The sequence below is a fragment of the Kogia breviceps genome, chromosome 8 (assembly GCF_026419965.1).
Source record: "Kogia breviceps isolate mKogBre1 chromosome 8, mKogBre1 haplotype 1, whole genome shotgun sequence".
In the NCBI taxonomy this organism is placed as follows: domain Eukaryota; kingdom Metazoa; phylum Chordata; class Mammalia; order Artiodactyla; family Physeteridae; genus Kogia; species Kogia breviceps.
In genome coordinates this window covers 10,544,478-10,565,641 of record NC_081317.1, presented here as the reverse complement: position 1 = coordinate 10,565,641, position 21,164 = coordinate 10,544,478, and the positions used below count along the sequence as shown (strand labels likewise).

Below are 21,164 nucleotides of genomic sequence, written 5' to 3'. Positions count from 1 at the left end.
TGAAAAGAAGAGAGTTGGGGAAAATTAGTCGGAAAGGTACTTCAGGGACTGACTGCAGCAGCTTTGGCCTTAAATGCTGGACTGAGGAACCAAAACTACATTCCAAATGCATTGGAAGATTGTGAGCAGAGAGGGAGTATAATCAGAGACTTAGGCCATGCTTAAGACAGACTTAAACAGAGAGACAAGAGGCAAGAAGATAAGGAAGGAGCCCATTATAGTAGACCAGGTAAAAGCAAAGGGTCTGAGTTATGAGCAGGCTATGTATTCATGACCACTGTAAGCTCAGACTGAGTCAGACCTAAGTTTGAACTTGGCTCCATTACTTACTAGCTATATGATGCTGATTAAGTTAACTTAAACCTTGTGAGCCTCAGTTTCATCATCTATAAAGTAGGGATAATAAAACCCATGTAAAGAGTTGTTGTGAGGACTAAGTAAGCTATGAAACAATTAACGTGATTCAGGTTTCTCAACTTCTACACTATTGACATTTTGGACCAAATAATTCTTTTTTTATGGAGGAGCTATCCTGTGCATTAATAGGATATTTAGCAGCATCCTTGGTCTCTACCTACCTGTCCCCTCCCCACCCACCCTGGCCCCCAGGTTGTGACAACCAAAAGTGCTCGACATGGCCAAATAAAACTCCAGCTGATAACTACCTGGCATAATTTCTGGCATATAAAGTATCAATAAATACAAGCTTTAAACAATGATTGCAGGGAATGAAGGGAGGGGAAGGTGGTTACTCAGTGATGAAAGCAGAAATGTAAAAGTAAAACAAAGACAGATATGATGAATTTCCTGGCTGACTGGATATGGAGATCATGAAAGAAGAAGGTAGAGGAGGTGACCACAGCTTTAACTCTGTGATTCATCCAACCAAAAGAAATAAGGAAGAAAGGAGAGTGTGAAGGCTTAAGGGACCAAGGGACATGCAAATAAAGATATCTGAAAGGACTAAATTCTGGTCTTTAGCTAGGAAGAAGGATCAGTGTAGGTCTATGAATCAAATATAAAAATCACTCTTTATGTTTCCTTTATGAGCTTTTAATGTTTTCAGTTATAGTTCCAAAGTGAGTACTAGTCACAAGCCTTAATTGTAGCGCTCTCAGGAGAAATAAACTTAAAGGACATGTTTGACAATGAATATGTATTGTTATTAAAATCATTAAAAAGGTATTCTATTTTCAGAAGGAAATATAATCAGAAAAAATATATAAAGCAAATAAGACATTAAAAAAAAAACACTACAGGGCTTCCCTGGTGGCGCAGTGGTTGAGAATCCGTCTGCCGATGCAGGGGACACGGGTTCGTGCCCCGGTCCGGGAAGATCCCACATGCCGCAGAGCGGCTGGGCCCATGAGCCATGGCCGCTGAGCCTGTGCGTCCTGAGCCTGCGCTCCGCAATGGGAGAGGCCACAACAGTGAGAGGCCCGCGTACCACAAAACAAACAAACAAACAAACAAAAAAAACACTACAAATTTGTACAAAGTGACAGACTTTTTTTCAGTTTTCCATCCTTTCACCAGACAACTGAAAAACTGGTATGTACTGATCTTCCGAAGATTAAACCAACTTCAGAGCTTCTAGTATGTGCCACATATTTTAGAGATACTGGTGAAAGAAAAAAGTTGAATCCAAACCTATGCATGTTCAAATTCCAGTAGTTTGATACCTTTCGGAAAAGTCAGATCTATCTGACTCTATAGCCTCCCGGTCCCCAGCAGACCCCCATGGCAACTCTTGCAGCCTTTGCCAAGCCACCTGAGCAAACAAGACTGTATCCCTGCTTGCCACCTGCTACGTAGTCTATTCCAAGGCCCTTTCAAGCACTAGTCAAAACAGAAAAGCACTGAAACTGATCTGACACATGTACATACAGTGACCGTAGTTTGATTTTTCCAAGATTATTATGTTCTGTGGTCTCCATGAACCAATGTTCTATAAATTCCAATATTCAGGAATTCAAACTAAATCTCCATATAAAAAGCCCATGTGGGCTTCCCTGGTGGCGCAGTGGTTGAGAGTCCGCCTGCCGATGCAGGGAACACAGGTTCGTGCCCCGGTCCGGGAAGATCCCACATGCTCACGGAGCAGCTGGGCCCGTGAGCCATGGCCGCTGAGCCTGAGCGTCCGGAGCCTGTGCTCCGCAACGGGAGAGGCCACAACAGTGAGAGGCCCGCGTACCGCAAAAAAAAAAAAAAAAAAAAAAGCTCATGTGATATCATGACACATTTGCCAAAATCCATAAAGTATAAAATATGAAGAGTGAACCCTAAAGTAAACTATGAATTTTGGGTGATAATATTGTACAATATCAATGTAGGTTCACTGATTATAATAAATGTACCATTCTGGTATGGGATGCTGATGGGAGGAGATTGTACAATATGTTTGGAAGCGGGTACACGGAAACTCTGTACTTTCTGCTCAATATTGCTGTGAACTTAAAACTGTTCTAAAAATGTCTATTTAAAAGGGAAAAAAAAATCTCATGTGAGATCTGTTGTCCTGATTTTGGATTCAGAAAACGTGATCCTTGTAGATGTGCAGGAGCAGATGTCAGAGAGAGGACTTATGCTAAGGGTCAGTGACAAGGTCTGAGAAAGCAAGCTCTTGGGATAGTCATGAAGAAAATAAAATTTTCCAATCAAAAAATGCAGAAATCCAAATGGTGAGCTTTCTCATTGCAGTTGGATAAAGACTCCCATTTTTGTAATGGGGTAAATTTATATGTGCCAAATTTACAAAGAGGGGTATAGAAAATGAGTAAATGCCTTGTCAGGAAGCTCTCTAAACTAAATGACAATTTTTGGATAAGGTTAAAAGTAGGAAGAAATGACATCCCTATCTCAAATTCTTTAAAAAATCAATACCACTTCCAGTTTCCAGTCTGGCCATGTATGGAGCTTAGAAGTTGACACTCTGTCCTAACATTTCCAGTCTGGCCAGGTCAGGAGTTTAGAAGATGCCACTCTGTCCTAACAACAAGAAAAAGCTGAACAAAATGGAAAATCAACAACTTTTCATAGATGTGGCAGAGAAGTGAGGTCAGATGGCAAAGCACTGTCCCCAAAATTGGAGAGACAGATACAGATAACAGAGAATCACAACCTACTAAAGCTGAAACTCTTGAGCAGAAAATTTCACAGGAACCAGTGCCAGAGTAAGAACACCTAAGCTGTAGTTGATGAATTGTTGGAAGCTAAGTGTGGATAACTATGAGAGTTAAAACTCCAGAGGGAGGACTTCCCTGGTGGTCCAGTGGTTAAGACTCCATGCTCCCAATGCAGGGGGCATGGGTTCAATCCCTGGTTGAGGAAGTTCTGCATGCTGCATGGCACAGCCAAGAACAAAAACAAAAAACTCCAGAGGGACCCAGTTACAGGAGGGTGCCACACTTTTGTGAGTTTTACCTCCAAAACCTCTACAGGACCTCACAGTGAATATCAGAGAAAAATTCTCTTGCTTCCAGAAGAGAGAGGGGAAAAAGACCCCTGAAATATACCAGAGCATTCTGTTCTTAACAAGGCCTGCATTCAGGAAAAAATTATTTTATTAGAGCCTAACTTGCTGGAGTTTTATCAGAGCCTAACCAACCTAGGAGACGGGAAATACCCAACTCTAGCTTCCTCTAGCATCCCACATGAAGAAAGAGGAATAACCCAACTCCAGCCCACCCAGCCATCCTGTCCCACCTAAGGGGGAAAAAAAACCTGAGAAGCACTAGTAAAGTTCACTGTTCTGCAGCACTGGCTCACCAAAACACTGAGACCAAATCAAAGGACTATAGAATGCTTCCCCTTCCCCACATCTTACCACTACATTACTAAAGGCCTATTTATAGCAGTTCCTTTTACCTAGTACACCACATTCAATTTTCAACAAAAAAACCCACAAGGCATACCGAAAGGCAAAACAAGCATCAGAAATCAGAGTCAGACACTGCAGAAATGTTGGAATTATCAGACCAAGAACTTTAAAGAACTATGATTAATATGCCAAGGGTTTTAATGGAAAACAGACAGATGGATAATTTAAGCAGAGAGGTGGAAATTCTAAGAAAGAATCAAAATAAAATGCTAGAAAATAAAAAATACTGTAATAGAAATGAAAAAGGCTTTGATAGGCTCAATAGTAGACTGGGCATGGCTAAAGAAAGATCTCTGACCTTGAAGATATGACAGTAGAAACTCCCAAAACTGAAAAGAAAAGAGAAAAATGACTGAAACAAACAAAAGAACAGAATATCCAAGGACTGTGGGACAACAATAAAAGGTGTTACGTATGTGTAATGGGAATACTAGAAGGAAAAGAGAGAAACAGAAGCAATATTTGAAGTAATAATGACTGAGAATTTCCCCCAAATTAATGTCAGATACCAAACTATAGATCCAAGAAGCTCAGAGAACATCAAGCAAGATCAATGCCAAAACAACCCCACTACACCTAGACATCATATTCAAACTTCAGAAAATCAAAGGTTAAAAGAAAAAAATCAAATCTTGGACTTCCCTGGTGGTCCAGTGGGCAAGACTCCAGGGAGCCCGGGTTTGATCCCTGGTCAGGGAACTAGATCCTGCATGCATGCTGCAACTAAGAGTTTGCATACCGCAACTAGGAGTCCACATGCCACAACTAGGAGTCCGCATGTCACAACTAAGAAGTCCACATGCCGCAACTAAGAGCCTGCATGCCGCAGCAAAGATCCCACATGCCGCAACTAAGAGCCAGAGCAGCCAAAATAAAATATAAAAATTTTAAAAGGGTGACTTATAGCTTAAAAAAAAAATCTTGAAAGCCAGAGGGAAAAAACATCTTACCTATAGAGGAGTAAAGATAATAATTACATCCAAGTTAACCTCAAAACAATGCAAGCCAAGAAGGGAATAGAGTAAAATGTTTACGGTGATGAGAGAAATAAACCCACCAACCTAGAATTCTGTATCCTGTGAAGTTACCCTTCAAAAGTGAAAGAGCAATAAAGAATTTCTCAGACAAACAAAATTGGAGAGAATTCATTGCCAGTAGACCTGCCTAGCAAGGAATGTTAAAAGCAGTGCTTCAGAGGGAAGGAAAATGTTAATAAAGTCAGAAACTCAGATCTACATAATAAGAAGGAAGAGCACTGGAGAATAAGTAAAGGTAAAATTAAAACTTCTTTTTCTTATTCTTAGTTCTAACAAGTAACAGTTTAAAATAACAATAGCATGTATTCTACTGTATATACTTACGTGTAAGTGAAATGAATGACAACATGATATAAGGGATGGGTGGCAGGAATTAGGACTATTTTGTTATTACAAAGTATGTATACTACTTGTGAAATAGTATAGTGTTATTTGAAAGCTGACTTGGATTAGTTGTAAACGTATATTGCAAAATCTAGGGCACCACTAAAAAAAAAAAGTTAAAAAAGAAGTACAATTGACATACTCAGAAAAGAAAGAAAACAGAATCATATAAAATGCTCACTTAAAACTACAAGAGGCAGAAAAAAAAGTGGAAGACAAAATCAAGGACAAATAACAAGGGCAATAAATAGAAAATACTAACAAATATGGTAGATATTAATCCAACTATATCAATTATCACCTTAAACATCAATGGTTTAAATACACTAATTGAAAGACAGAGATTGTCAGAGTGGATCCAAAAATAAGACTCAACTACATGTTGTCTATTGGAAACACACATATAGATTAAAAGTAAAAGGGTGGAGAAAGATATATCATGGTAACACCAATCAAAAGAAAGCAGGGCAGGGGTGTCCTTAAAACACATCAAATATCAAAACACTTTTGTTTTTTGATGACACACCTGCTTTCTTTTGATTGATGTTACCATGATATATCTTTCTCCATCCCTTTACTTTTAATCAAAAAGACAACAAGTAAGTCTTGGTGAAGATGTGGAGAAAAGGTAAATCTTGTGCACTGTTGGTGGGACTGTAAACTGGTACAGTCACTATAGAAAACAGTATAGAAGTTCCTCAAAAAGTTAAAAATAGAACTGCCATAAGATCCAACAGTTTCACTTCTGGGTATTTACCCAAAGAAAACAAAAACACTAATTTGAATATACATACATACATAACAATCTTCATTGCAGCATTATTTACAATAGGAAGATACGGAAGCAACCTAAGTGTCCATCAATAGACAAGTGGGTAAAAAGACGTGGTTATGTATATAAAACGAAATATTATTTGGTCACTAAAAAAATGAAATCCTGCCATTTGTGACAACATGGATGAATCTAAAGGATATTATACTAAGTAAAATAAGTCAGACAGAGACAAATACCACACAATCTCACATTTGGAATCTAAAAAACAAAACAAAACAAAATGAAACAGACTCACAGACACAAAGAACAAATAGGTGGTTGCCAAAAGAGGGGGATGGTGGAGTGGATGATATTGGTGAAGGGGATTCAGAGGTACAAACCTCCAGTTATATAATATAAGTCATGGGGTTGTACTATACATCATAAGGAGTACGGTCAATAATATTGAAAGTTGTACAGGAACAGATGGTTACCAGACTTACCATGAGGATCATTTCACAATGTATACAAACGTCAAATCATTATGTAGAACACCTGAAACTAACACAATATTGTGTGTAACCTATATTTGTTTTTTAAAAAGTAAATGAATTGACAGATGGGTACAGGGACAGATGGATGGATAGATATGGATTAAAGCAGAGTGAAACATTAATGGGAGAATATAGGAGGTGGGCATATGAGTATTTTTTTTTTTTTTTTTTTGCGGTACTTGGGCCTCTCACTGTTGTGGCCTCTCCCGTTGCGGAGCACAGGCTCTGGACGCACAGGCTCAGCGGCCATGGTTCACGGGCCCAGCCGCTCCGCGGCATGTGGGATCTTCCCGGACCGGGTCATGAACCCGTGTCCCCTGCATCGGCAGGTGGACTCTCAACCACTGCGCCACCAGGGAAGCCTTGAAATTTTTGTAATAATATTTGGGGAAAAGTTTTTAAAATACTTCAAAAAAGTTATAATTTTTGGAACTGACTGATGAGTACATGGGGGCTCTTTATACCATTCTCTTTACATCTGCATATATTTGGATATTTCCACAATAAAATTTAAAAACTTTAAAAACAAGTTAACAGGCTAAAAAATAAAAAGTAGAATGGGTATATTAATTTCAGACAAAGCAGATTTCAGAGTGAGGTAAGGTATCAGGGATGACAAAGAGCATTATATAATGATAAAGACATCAGTACTCCAAAGATGACATAACAACCCTTAATGTGTATGCACCTAACAACACAGCATCAAAATATGAGGTAAACTCATTATTTAAATGTACAATTCTTCGACCCAAAATGTGGTTGAATACTTATTCATACCATTTCATTTTTAAATTTTTATTTATGTCTGTAAGTCCAATTTTTATTTTTATTGTGACATATATCAAAAGTATGTGTATGTATAATTTAAATCATAATAATACAGTAAACACTAATTTATAATTTTTTAGCTTATGAAAAAATATGAGGTAAGAACTGAAAGAATTGCAAAAAGAAACAGATTTGAATCTATTATTATAGTTGGACACTTTAACACCCATCTATCAGAAATGGACAGATCCAACAGCCGTAAAATCAGTAAGGACATAGCTGAACTAAACTGAACTACAAATCAACTGAATATAATTGATATTTACAGACTACTTTACCCAACAACAGCATATTACACATTCTTCTCAAGCTCATGTGGAACGTCCACCAAGATAGACCACATTCTGGATCATAAAACACACCTTAACAAACTTAAAAGAACAGAAATCATACAGTGAATGTCTGCTCTCAGATCACAATGGAATTAAACCAGAAATCAATAACAGCAAGATAGCTGGAAAATTACTTAAAATATTTGGAGATTAAACAATACAATTCTAAACACATGGGTCAAAAAAGAAATCTGAAGAGAAATTTAAAAAATATTTTGAAATATTTTTAAAATGAAAATACACTTATCAAATGAAATACAACTTATCAAAATTTGTAGGATGCATCAAAAACAGTGCTTAAAGAAAAATTAATAGCACTGAATGTTTTAGAGTTGAATTTGAATTCAATATTAGAGTTGAAAATTGAATATTAGAAAAGATCTAAAATCAATAATCTAAGCTTCCACCGTAGGAAACTAGAATATGAAGAGCAAATTAAACCCAAAGCAAGCAGAAGAAAAGAAATAGTAAGAACTAGAGGAAAAAAAATCAATGAAATAGAAAATAAGAAATCAATAGAGAAAATCAACAAAACCAAAAGCTGGTTCTTTGAAAAGATAAATAAAATCGATAAGCCTCTAGCCAGGCTAAGAAAACAAGGGAGAAGACAAAAATTACCAAAATCAGAAATGAAAGAGGTGACATCAGTACAGATCACACAGACATTAGAATAAAGAAATACTATGAACAACTTTATGCCTGCAAATTTGATAACCTAGATGAAATGTACCAATTCCTGGAAAGACATAATCTCCCAAAACTCACACAAGAAGAAATAATCTAAATAGGCTCATTATTAAAGAAATTAAATCAATAATTATCTTCCCAAACAGAAAACACCAGGCCCAGATGGGTTCACTGGTGAATTCTACAGAACACGTAAGAACAAAATTATACCAATTTTCTATAACCTCTTCCAGAATACAGAAGCAGAAGGAATATTTCTTAACTCACTATGTGAGGCCAGCATTATCTTAATAACAAAAATAGACCAAGACCTTGTAAGAAAATTACAAACCAATTTCTCTCATTAATACAGACTTTAAAATCCTCAACAAAATACTAGCAAATGCAATCCAACAATGTAAACAGAATTATACATCATAACCAAATGGGATTTATTCCAGGTATCAAGGCTGGTTTGTCATTTGAAAATTATTAACATATTCCATCATATCAACATGCTAAAGAAAAAAAAAACACTTGATCATATCAATAGATGTAGAAAAAAAGCATTTGACAAAATCCAACACCCATTCCCAATAAAAAACTCTCAGGGGGCTTCCCTGGTGGCGCAGTGGTTGAGAATCCGCCTGCCGATGCAGGAGACACGGGTTCGTGCCCTGGTCCGGGAAGATCCCACGTGCCGCGGAGCAACTAAGCCCGTGAGCCATGGCCGCTAGGCCTGCGCGTCCGGAGCCTGTGCTCCGCAACGGGAGAGGCCACAGCAGTGAGAGGCCCGCATACCGCAAAAAAAAAAAAAAAAAAAAAAAAAAAAAAAAAACTCTCAGGAAACTAGAAATAGAAGGGAACTTCCTTAATGTGATAAAGAACATGTGCAAAAAACCTACAGCTAGGGCTTCCCTGGTGGCACAGTGGTTGGGAGTCCGCCTGCCGATGCAGGGGACACGGGTTGGTGCCCCGGTCCGGGAAGATCCCACATGCCGCAGAGCGGCTGGGCCCGTGAGCCATGCTGCTGAGCCTGCGCGCCCGGAGCCTGTGCTCTGCAACGGGAGAGGCCACAACAGTGAGGCCCGCGTACCACAAAAAAAAAAAAAAACCAGGGCTTCCCTGGTGGCGCAGTGGTTGAGAGTCCGCCTGCCGATGCAGGGGACACGGGTTCGTGCCCCGGTCCGGGAGGATCCCACATGCCGCGGATGCGGCTGGGCCCATGAGCCATGGCCGCTGAGCCTGCGTGTCCGGAGCCTGTGCTCCACAAAGGGAGAGACCACAACAGTGAGAGGCCCGCCTACCACCAAAAAAAAAAAAAAAAAAAAAAAAAAAACCTACAGCTAACACCAATCTTAATGATAAGAAGCTCAAAGCTTTCCTGCTAAGATCAGGAACAATGCAAGGATGCCCCTCTCACTACTGCTTTTCAACATCACACTGGAAGTCCCAGCTAATGTGATAAGAGAGCAAAAAGGAAATAAAAGTAATACAGATTGGGAAGGAAGAAATAAAACTGTCTTTGTTCACAGATGACAAGACCGTCTATGTAGAAAATCCTAAAGAATCAACAAAAAACTCCTGGAACTAATAAGCAGTGATAATAAGGTTTCAGGATACAAGGTTAATAAACAAAAGTCAGTCACTTTCCTATATACCAGTAACGAACAAGTGGAATTTGAAATTAAAAATACATTACCATTTACAATAGCACACCCCCCTAAAATGAAATACTCTGGTATAAGTCTAACAAAATATGTACAAGAGCTATATGAGGAAAACTACAAAATTCTGAGGAAAAAAATGTCAAAAAAGTACTAGAGAGATATTACATATTCATAGATAGGAAGAGTCAATATCACCAAGATACCAGTTCCTCCCACCTTGATTTACAGATTCAATGCAATCCCAATCAAAATCCCAGCAACTTATTTTGTAGATAACAACAAACTGATTCTAAAGTTTATATGGAAAGGCAAAAGACCCAGAATGGCCAATACAATACTGAAATAGAAGAACAAAGCTGAAGAATGGACACTATCTGACTTCAAGAATGATTACAAAGTCACAATAATCAAGATAGTGTGGTATTGGGGAAAGAACAAATAGATTAATGGAACAGAATAGAGAGCCTAGAAACAGACCCACATGAATACAACCAAATGATCTTTGACAAAGGAGTAAAGGCAATAAAATGTAGCAAAGTTAGTCTTCAAGAAATGGTGCTGGAACAACTGGATATCTACATGTTAAAAAAAAAAAAATCAATCTACACACAGACCTTACACCCTTAACAAAAATTAACTCAAAATGAATCACAGACCTAAATGAAAAACACAAAACTATGAGACTCCCAGAAGATAACCAGGAGAAAACCTAGATGACCTTGTGCATGGCAATGAATTGTTGGGTACATAACCAAAAGCATGACCCATGAAAGAAATAATTAGTAAGCTAGACTTCATGAAAATGAAAAATTTCTGGTCTGCTAAAGACAAAGATAATGTCATTAGAATGAGATGAACAGACTACGAGAAAATATTGGTAAAAGACACGTCCGATAAAGGACTGCTATCCAAAATTATAAAAGAAACTCTTAAAAATCCACAATAAGAAAAAACCCTCAACAATAAGAAAATGAACCAAATTAAAAAATAGGTGAGAAACCTTACTAGACACCTCACCAAAGAGATACAGAGATGGCAAGCAAGCATAAGATGTTCAACATCATCTGTCATTAGGGGAGTGCGAGTTAATATGACAAGATCACTACACACCTGTTAGAATGACTCCCACACCCAAAAAAAGAGAGAGAGAGACAATATCATATGCTGGAGAGGATGATGTAGAGCAACCGGAATTCTCATTCCTTGCTGGTAGAAATGCTACCTTGGAAGACAGTTTGGCAGTTGCATACAAACTAAACATACTCATACCATATGATCCAGTAATCACCCTTGGTATTTACCCAAATGAACTGAAAACTTATGTCCACACAAAAACTTACATACAGATGTTTATATATAACAGCTTTATTCATAACTGCCAAAACTTGGAAGTGGCTAAGATGCCCTTTGGTAGGTGAGTGGATAAACTGTGGTACATCCAGACAAAGGAATTATTATTCAGTACTAAAAGGAAATGAGCTATCAAGCTGTGAAAAGACACGGAGGAAACTTAAATGCACATTACTAAGTGAAAGAAGCCAATCTAAAAAGGCCACATACTGTATGATTCCAACTGTATAACATCTGGAAAAGGCAAAACTATGGAGACAGCAAAAAGATTAGTAGTTGCCAGTGGTTAGGAAGGAGGGAGGGAGGGATGAATAGGCAGAGCACAGAGAATTTTTAGGGCAGTGAAACTATTCTGTAACATACTGCAATGGTAATACACATCATTATCTATTTGTCAAAATCCACAGAATGTACAATACCAAGAGTGAAATCTAAGTAAACTATGAGGACTTCCCTGGTGGTCCAGTGGGTAAGACTCCACACTCCGAATGCAGAGGGCCTGGGTTAGATCCCTGGTCGGGGAACTAGATCCCACATGCATGCCGCAACTAAGAGTCTACATGCTACAACTAAGAAGTCCACATGCTGTAACCAAGAGTCTGAAGGCTGCAACAGAGATCCTGCATGCCGCAACAAAGACCCCCCAGCGCTACATACATGCATGCATGCATGAATGAATGAATAAATATATTTTTTAAAAGAGCAGTGGCTGAAACCAGCAATGATCATTTTATAAATAAATAAATAAATAAATAAATAAACAAACAAACTACGGATTTTGGGTGACAATGATGTGTCAGTGTAGGTTTATCAACTGTAACAAACGCATCACTCTGGTACTGGATGTTGATAGTTGGTTGGGGGTCATGCACGTTGGGAACAGGGAGTATATTGGAATTATCTGTATTTTCCGCTCAATTTGGGGGTGAACCTAAAGCTGCTCCAAAAATAAAGTTTATTAGTTAAATAAAATACATATGAAAGAAAAAATACTAACTTTTAACTAACTTTTAACTAACTTTTCTAACTTTTCAAGTATTAATAGCTATTGCCTTTAGAAGCCTGGAGGAGAAAGGGCAGTAACAATTTTTACAAAGAAGAAAACCATATATTCACAATTTTTGAAGTTAAAAAAGCCTCCCTTAAAACTGCTTAAGTGAATTAATCCCTGCCATGTTTTGTCAGTGGGCACTTATGACTCTAATGGGGGGCTTCCCTGGTGGCGCAATGGTTGGGAGTCTGCCTGCCGATGCAGGGGACACGGGTTCGTGCCCCGGTCCGGGAAGATCCCACATGCCGCAGAGCAGCTGGGCCCATGAGCCATGGCCGCTGAGCCTGAGCGTCCGGAGCCTGTGCTCCGCAACGGGAGAGGCCACAACAGTGAGAGGCCCACATACCGCAAAAAATAATATTGACTCTAATGGGAATGATGACCACGTAAACTTCTAGAAAGTGTGTAATTTCAGTGGCAGGTATCTCCTGAACATGACCTCTCTATATATTTCAAAGGTTAGGGGCTTCCCTGGTGGCGCAGTGGTTGAGAGTCTGCCTGCCGATGCAGGGGACACGGGTTCGTGCCCCGGGGTCCGGGAAGATCCCACGTGCCACGGAGTGGCTGGGCCCGTGAGCCATGGCCACTGAGCCTGCGCATCCAGAGCCTGTGCTCCGCAACGGGAGAGGCCACAACAGTGAGGGGCCCGCGTAGCGCAAAAAAAAACCAACAAAAAAATAATAAAGGTTAATAGACCTGCTTGGAGAGGCCTAACAGTAATTACAAATGGTAAGTCAGACCAAAACACTGGCCACCAATGGCCTGCCTCTGAACCATATCCCTTGAGAGTGCTGATACCTGCCTAGGTTCAGCCCTCTCTGACCTGGAATTCAGCTCTGGCTTCTTCCTGTGATACAGTCTGACCCCACGTGGGCTCAGCCCATAGCCAAGAACCTTTTTGCCCTATCACCTTCTGCCCAGTAACCATGTGGCTCTGGATCAGTGGATATTCCAAATCTTAACAGCCCTAGGTCCCTCAAAGTTACAATCAGCTCCTGAAGATTTTGATGCCCTGAATTTTTAAATGATGTTGAAGTCACCATAACACAACTCTGAACTGAATCTCTTTTTAAAGTTAAAATGCTCAAGAATTATTTGATACTTTAAAGGGAAAAAAGTCTGTTCTAAGGGGTATAATCACCACCACCATTCTCTGAACACTGGCAATGCCCTTGAGAGGCACTGGAAGTGAGTTAGTGAAGATAGCAAATAGGTAATACAAAGAGACAGCTTTGGAGCCACACCAAAACAAAAACAAAAATAAAATCCATACATACCAAAAACAAAACAGAACAAAACCCCACAGAAAACCTGAGTTAGATTACTGGCTCTGTCTTAGGAATCTTGAAGAAGCTACTTAACCTCTCTGTACCTCAGTTTTCCTCATTTGTATAAAGGAGGATGTTATAAGAATTCAAAGTAACAGTTTTGCAAAGTCCCATCTTTACCCTTGATGTGATCCATGGGAAGACAAAATGGGGGAGAAAAAGTAGGCCTTATCATATATCTAAAGATATTATCCAGGGGCTTCCCTGGTGGCGCAGTGGTTGAGAGTCCGCCTGCCGATGCAAGGGACGCGGGTTCGTGCCCTGGTCCGGGAGGATCCCACATGCTGCGGAGCGGCTGGGCCCGTGAGCCATGGCCGTTGAGCCTGTGCTCCGCAACGGGAGAGGCCACAACAGTGAGAGGCCCGCATACCACAAAAAAGAAATTCTCCAAAATCCCTGCTTTAATTATATAATCAAATGACTAACATTGGACCAGTCTCTTCACAAAAAAATGAGCATTTTCTTGGCAGCCACAGGAGTAATGTTTTATGACCCATGTCTTCGACCCAATCCTACCCACGTGATTTTACCCTTTTCCCTAGCAGACACTAGGGCACCTGACTATTTTTGCCTACCCAAGAAACAAGGAGGTCCAGAAGCTTTGGAGAGCCAACCCAGTTCAAGCCCAAAAGAGAAAAAAACCTATGTCCAAGTCATGGCAGAAGAAAAAAAGGAAAAGAACAAAAACAAAACCCAGAGGGTTAATAAAGGAAACTAGCAGAAGATTAAACTCCTGTTTTTCACTGAAAAGCAACTGCATAAAGACTAAAAACATGAATCTGTACTGATTAAAAAAGTGTTGGAGGTGGGACTTCCCTCGTGGTACAGTGGCTGAGAATCCGCCTGCCAATGCAGGAGACACGGGTTCGATCCCTGTGCTGGGAGGATCCCACATGCCACGGAGCAACTAAGCCCGTGTGCCACGGCTACTAAGCCTGTGCTCTAGAGCCCACGAGCCACAACTACTGAGCCCACGTGCTGCAATTACTGAAGCCCATATACCTAGAGCCTGTGCTCTGCAACAGGAGAAGCCACTGCAATGAGAAGCCTGCGCACTGCCACGAAGAGGAGCCCCCACTCACCGCAACTAGAGAAAGCCCACACACAGCAACGAAAACCCAGTGTGGCCAAAAAAAACCCCAAAAAAGTGTTGGAGGTATCCTAGACAAACCCCACACTACACAGGAATAAGAAAGCAGCTCTATTTCCACAGTGTTGGGTTTTCAAAGGCTTCCATCCTATGACATAACCCTTTATGCTTAAAGCCTAGGAATGTCCCCTTCTACACAGTCTCATCAACTTAGAGCTCCAATTCAGCTCTGAGGTGAAGGTATGATTTTTAAAGGTAGGTATAGTGTAGCTTCTATCCCAACCTCAACCACTACTTGACTTTGTGATTGTTTAAGAATCATTTCTTCTCTCTGAGCCTCAATGTTTTTTTTCTGTAAACTAAGGATAATACACAAAATAGTTTTGGGGGGCACTGTAACTCTTCTGTGTCCGGATTGTTCTGGATCCTAATTTTAAGAAATAAAAATAATAAATGAAAACAATAGGGATAATAACTTTCCCCTCACAGAACTGTTGTGAGAATTAAACTAAAACCTATGGCCTAGAGGGCTTCCCTGGTGGCGCAGTAGTTAAGAGTCTGCCTGCCAATGCAGTGTACACGGGTTTGAGCCCTGGTCCAGGAAGATCCCACATGTTGCGGAGCAACTAAGCCCGTGCGCCACAACTACTGAGCCTGCGCTCTACAGCCCGAGCACCACAAGTACTGAAGCCCATGTGCCACAAGTACTGAAGCCCACACGCCTATAGACCATGCTGCACAACAAGAGAAGCCACCACAATGAGAGGCCCGTGCACTGCAACGAACAGTGGTCCCTGTTGCTGCAACTGAAGAAAAGCCTGCATGCAGCAACAAAGACCCAACACAGCCAAAAAATAAATTAAAGTAAATTAGATTAAAAGGGGGGCAGGGAGAGCAGCAGTCCCCAACCATTTTGGCACCAGGGACCGGTTTCCTGGAAGACAATTTTTCCACGGACCAGGGTGGGGGTCGGTGGGTGGAAATGGTTCAGGCGGTAATGTGACCGGTGGGGAGTGATGGGCAGTGGCAGATGAAGCTTTGCTTGCTCACCCTCCACTCACCTCCTGCTGTGTGGCCTGGCTCCTAACAGGCCGTGGACCGAGGGTTAGGAACCCCTGGCCTAGAGTACAGCGCATGGCTGGCTCATAGTAAACAACAGGCATTAATTCTATGCCCTTTCCCTTTGATAGAGCCTTATCCTCCAGCGGGAGAGGAGGACATTCTCCTTTCAGCAAAATTAACTCAACCAGTACCGTAACCAGGTCAGAAAACGGCAGGGCTGGACTCAGACGCTAGATATATTTCCTGCCTTGTATCTGAGCACTGACTCCAAGTTACACTGCAACAGCTCACTTTTGAGAGGCCACATTCTCACTCTCATAAGCTCGGTATCACACAGCTATTATTTTAAGAAGCCAAGATTAGCTCAGGTGTAGGCTGAGTAACGAGATACAAGTGCTTTGGGAATCTGCTGGTTCCCAGTAAAACTAATGAGTAATATCAACTGCATTCTGTCCAAGATATGGAAGACAACGCCAAGTGGCCAACAGCTCTTTGAAAAAGGCAGAGGACGTGATTAGAGGAAGAATATTTCTGTCCCATCCTACAGCCTCTGCTTTGAAAATTTACATTTTATATAATCATTATTAAAGGTCATTTTTGGTGTTTCATTTTTGTTCAGTTTCACTGAAGGTTATAATCACTAGAAAAGCTATACAATGTGGTAACAAGGAAGGGCTTTGGAATCATTAGCAATGGTTTAAGTCCCAGCTCTGATACTTCCTTGCTATGTGACAAATGACAAGTCATAACCTCTCTGAGCCTCAGATTTCTCCCCTATAATGTTTTTTCAAAGTTCAGATTGTCCCTTCAGTGGGTTTTAAAAATCAATTTAGTGGTTTGTAAATAATATTTTTTAAGTATTAAAAAAACCCAGATGACTACATGTAATAAGGACAAGTACTATACCATGAAAGTATGGTTTCAGATATAGATATTGATACATAGATATACATACAAATACGTGTATAATGGATTACAATATAAAATACCTTTCTTACAGAGGATAATGGTCAAAACAATTTGAATGCAACAACCTATAAAATGAAACTATCAGGTGTGTAATGTGACGTTTGGTATTTTTCACAGTTTTTGAAAAAATCTAATAATATGGGATAAATGTTAGCAATTAACCCTACTAGAGTCAGAATACCTGAATACAGCCTTATTTAAGAATACTGGGGGAAAAAAAAAAAAAAAAGAATACTGGGAAGGGGGGACTTTCCTGGTGGTCCAGTGGTAAAGAATCCGCCTTACAATTCAGGGGGCGTGGGTTCAATCCCTGGTCAGGGAACTAAGATCCCACATGCTGCAGGGCAACTAAGCCTGCAGGCCGCAACTACTGAGCTCACGTGCCTTAACTAGACAGCCTGCATGCCGCAAACTACAGAGCCCACGCACCCTGGAGCCTGCGCGCCACAACTAGAGAACAGAAAACCTGCACACCACAACTAGACAGAAGCCCGCGCACCACAAAAAAGATCCTGCACACTGCAACAGAAGATCTTGCATGCCTCAATGAAGATTTCGCATGCCGCAACTAAGACCTGACGCAGCCATACATACATACATAAATAATCTTAAAAAAAAAAGAATACTGGCAAACGGACTTCCCTGGCGGTCCAGTGGTAAAGAATCCGCCTTCCAACACCGGGGACGCGGGTTCAATCCCTGGTTGGGGAACTAAGATCCCAAATGCCACGGGGCAGCTAAGCCCACGTGCCACAACTACTGAGTCGGCGTGCCTCAACTAGATAGAGAAAATAGAAGGAAGCCCGCACGCCACAGTGAAGAGCCCAAGCACCTCAACAAATATCCTGCATGCCACAACTAAGACCCGACACAGCCAAAAAATAAAAAGAATACTGGGAAAGTTCCTCTTTACTTGTCAATTTCAGATTCCCATCAGTATGCCCTTAAGTATATCATATAAATGAAACAGCCATCATCAACTGCCAAAAACACGTTCTTCAAAGTTACTGACACAAAAAGATCAGGTCTAATAAAGAACTGAATTTTAGCCTAAATTAATACAGAAAACCAGCATATAAAACCCTATCCACACAACAGTGATGTTGTGAAAACAAGACTCCTGTTGAATGAGCCCTCTTTGATGTGGAAAGAGCAATGAAACCAATGGTTGCCCCAGCATTCTTGTAAAAGAAGTATCATTCTGCTAGGACACCTAGAGCTGGCCACTAACATGTGAAAGCCTTAGCAAAGTCTCCAGCTTGGGAAGGACTCCAGTTAAAGGTACTGTCAGGGGAATTCACTGGCAGTCCAGTGGTTAGGACTCTGTGCTTCCACTGCAGGGGGCATGGGAACTAAGATCCCACATACCTCCCAGAGTAGTCCTAAATAAATAAATTATTATTATTATTTTTTATAAGGTAGTGTCACGAGGACTCTTCTGCTTAAAACCTTCCAATCTCCTACCTTTGGGGAAAAATCCAAATTTCTTATCACAGCTCACAAGGCCCTACATGACAGGATCCCATCCTACCTCTCCAACATTATCTCCTACCTGCATTTACTCCACTTTAGCCATGCTACTCTTTCAGCTCCTCAAACACACCAAACTCAATCCTATCTTAGAGTTCTTATATCTCATTCTCATTGCTCAGATCACACTTCTTTTAGCTCTTTATCCTCTAGGATTCTTCTTGTCATCCTTTGGCTCTCAGCTTGTATATTTTACTTCCTCAGAGAAGCATTCCTGGGTATTTCCTCATTTAAGGAGTCCCTCATCCAAATCTACCCCCAAGGCATTGTCCATCATCACATTACCCTATTTTATTTTCCTCATAGCATGGTTTCCTGTTTTACTTTATATTACTTTGTAAACTTATTTTTCTGTCTCCTCACTAGCATGCAAGATCCATTAAGAATCTGTTCTGGTTTATTCTTGACTCACCCTAGCACCTAGAACAGTATCATTCATACATGTATGAGGAACATCAATGCACTCGTTCTAGTGCATTCATTTAACGGCATTTTCAAAATAACCTAAGAAAGAGAATTTATATACACAGGAATATCTGTGAACTGAGTTCAACAAGGGGTTGTTCAGCTAAAGATCTATAATGTGCAAAGCTTTCCTCTGAGTATCCACTCATGAACCATCTCTATCACAGGGCTATAGCTCCTGATGCCTAATGAAAGAATATCTGATTTGGAATCAATGCTTAGCCTTAATCTCCTGCTTCCAAACCCACTGATCATCACCTCACTATGGAGTTTGCATAATGGCTCTGGAGCCAAAAGAGACAAGGGTTCAAATCTCAGTTGTATCTTTTACATGCTGTGAGGTCCTGAACAAGTTATCTATTAAATGAAGATAGCAATGCTTATCTCAGAGTTGTTTTGAAAGTTAAATACTGCATATAAAACATCTGTCACAGTGTCTTGCCTATAATAAAAATCCAATAAAATTAGCTATTATTCTATTATTATTCATTAATTCACATTTTTTTCCAACTAATTTTTATTGATGTCTCCTTCCTAAACAAGAGGCACAGGCACAATTCAAAAGGAATTTACTACAGTCCCTTCCCAGGAAGAGCTCACAGTGTAATAGGAAAAGATAAACCCATAAAAAATAAATAGAGAAGAATTATGTTTTAAGTCTCATCCAAGAAGGTTGAAAAGAATCTGCCCTTCTCTAGCAAATCTGATATTAGGGCCTAGTTAGTCTCTAAAGTTAAAAGGCATACCAAAACCCTTCCAACTAATAAAATGGAATAGCTTTTAAGATGGGTCAGAACAGCTCTGTAAAGAAGCCCTCACCAGATTACAAGAAGAATGGTCAAGAATGATTGTCTTAATAGCCAAAAGGTGGGAGCAACTAAGTGTCCATAGACAGATGAAAGGATAAACAAAATGCAGTCTATACGTACAATGGAACGGAATATTATTCAACCTTATGAATGACCCTAGAGGACATTAAGCTAAGTGAAGTAACCCAGTTACGAAAAGACAAGTACTGTATGATTCTACTTTTATGAGGTATCTTGAATAGTCAGATTCATAGAGACAGAAAGAATGGTGGTTGCCAGGGGCTGGGGGAGGAAGGAAAAAGAAGTTAATGTTAGGTACAGAGTTTCAATTTGGGGAAATAAAAATATTCTGGAGAGAGGTGGTGGGGATGATTATACAACAATGTGAATGTACCTAATGCTACAGACTACAGACGTTAAAATGGTAAATTTTACTTTACATATATTTTACCACAGCTTAAAGAAAAAAAAGGAATGATTGTTCTGTAGTTTACAGAAAGAGAGGGTGTGCATCCCTTCTTTTCTGACTTTGATCATTGTTATATCCCATAGCATATCAACCTAGCTTCTCCAGGTTAAGACAAGAGAAAAATTCCTGTGCAGTCCCCATATACAGGATACTGTGTAACATCTAAGAAATTACAAATACTTAAACATCCAAACCCAGAATTTACAGCAAAATAGACAGACGCTATACATTGACCATGGATTTATTTCCACAAGTGTAAGAGAGGCAGAAAATAAACCAAAGTATTTATATGTCTAAATACTAGTTTAGGATTATATAAGCTAATTCCTTTATTGCTTCAAATTTTTTAAAAATAGTGTTAATTTGCATTAAACAAAGCAACTTTCATATACTAAACAAAAATGTCACAACCGACAGTCCAAATAATGGCCTCATTTCCTAGTGGCTCAGAAAGACAGGAAATAATCCCAAGGACCCTAGTTCAGACAGACTAGAGAGAGTAGACTGTGGCTATCTTACATAAAGGCTATGTCACAGTTCAATGGGATCCTATACTTTGGTAGCTTCCCCCCACGAGTCCCCTATGTGACTAAGGACTAGGATAAGAGTGACAGCTTCACAAAGGCGATAAGAGATAAACCTTCTTCCTAGCACATTCAAAGACTCCAGAATCCAAAACTTAACTTCTCTGCTGTCCATCCATCCAATTTTCATTAAGAGCAATTTGTATCATCTAGGAAGCTTCAAAGTCAAATACTACCTTTATTTTTACCTTATCAAACCCATAAAATCACGGCCAGGGTGTGGTCTGGACATGGGCCTTGGTTAACATCACAAAAATTCTCAAATCAAATAATTGGGTTAAGTTAGAGCAAAGTTCATCAACAATAAGATGACAGAATTCAGGCAAAGTCGGCTTCCTTCTTGCATTTCAGG

General features: G+C 40.0%; 1 protein-coding gene across 2 annotated transcripts in view; it reads right to left on the bottom strand.

Annotated features, from left to right (window-relative positions):
• Positions 1 to 21,164, bottom strand: part of NR6A1 (nuclear receptor subfamily 6 group A member 1) — a 210,284-nt gene that overhangs the window by 100,222 nt on the left and 88,898 nt on the right. The gene's annotated exons all lie outside the window — the stretch shown is intronic.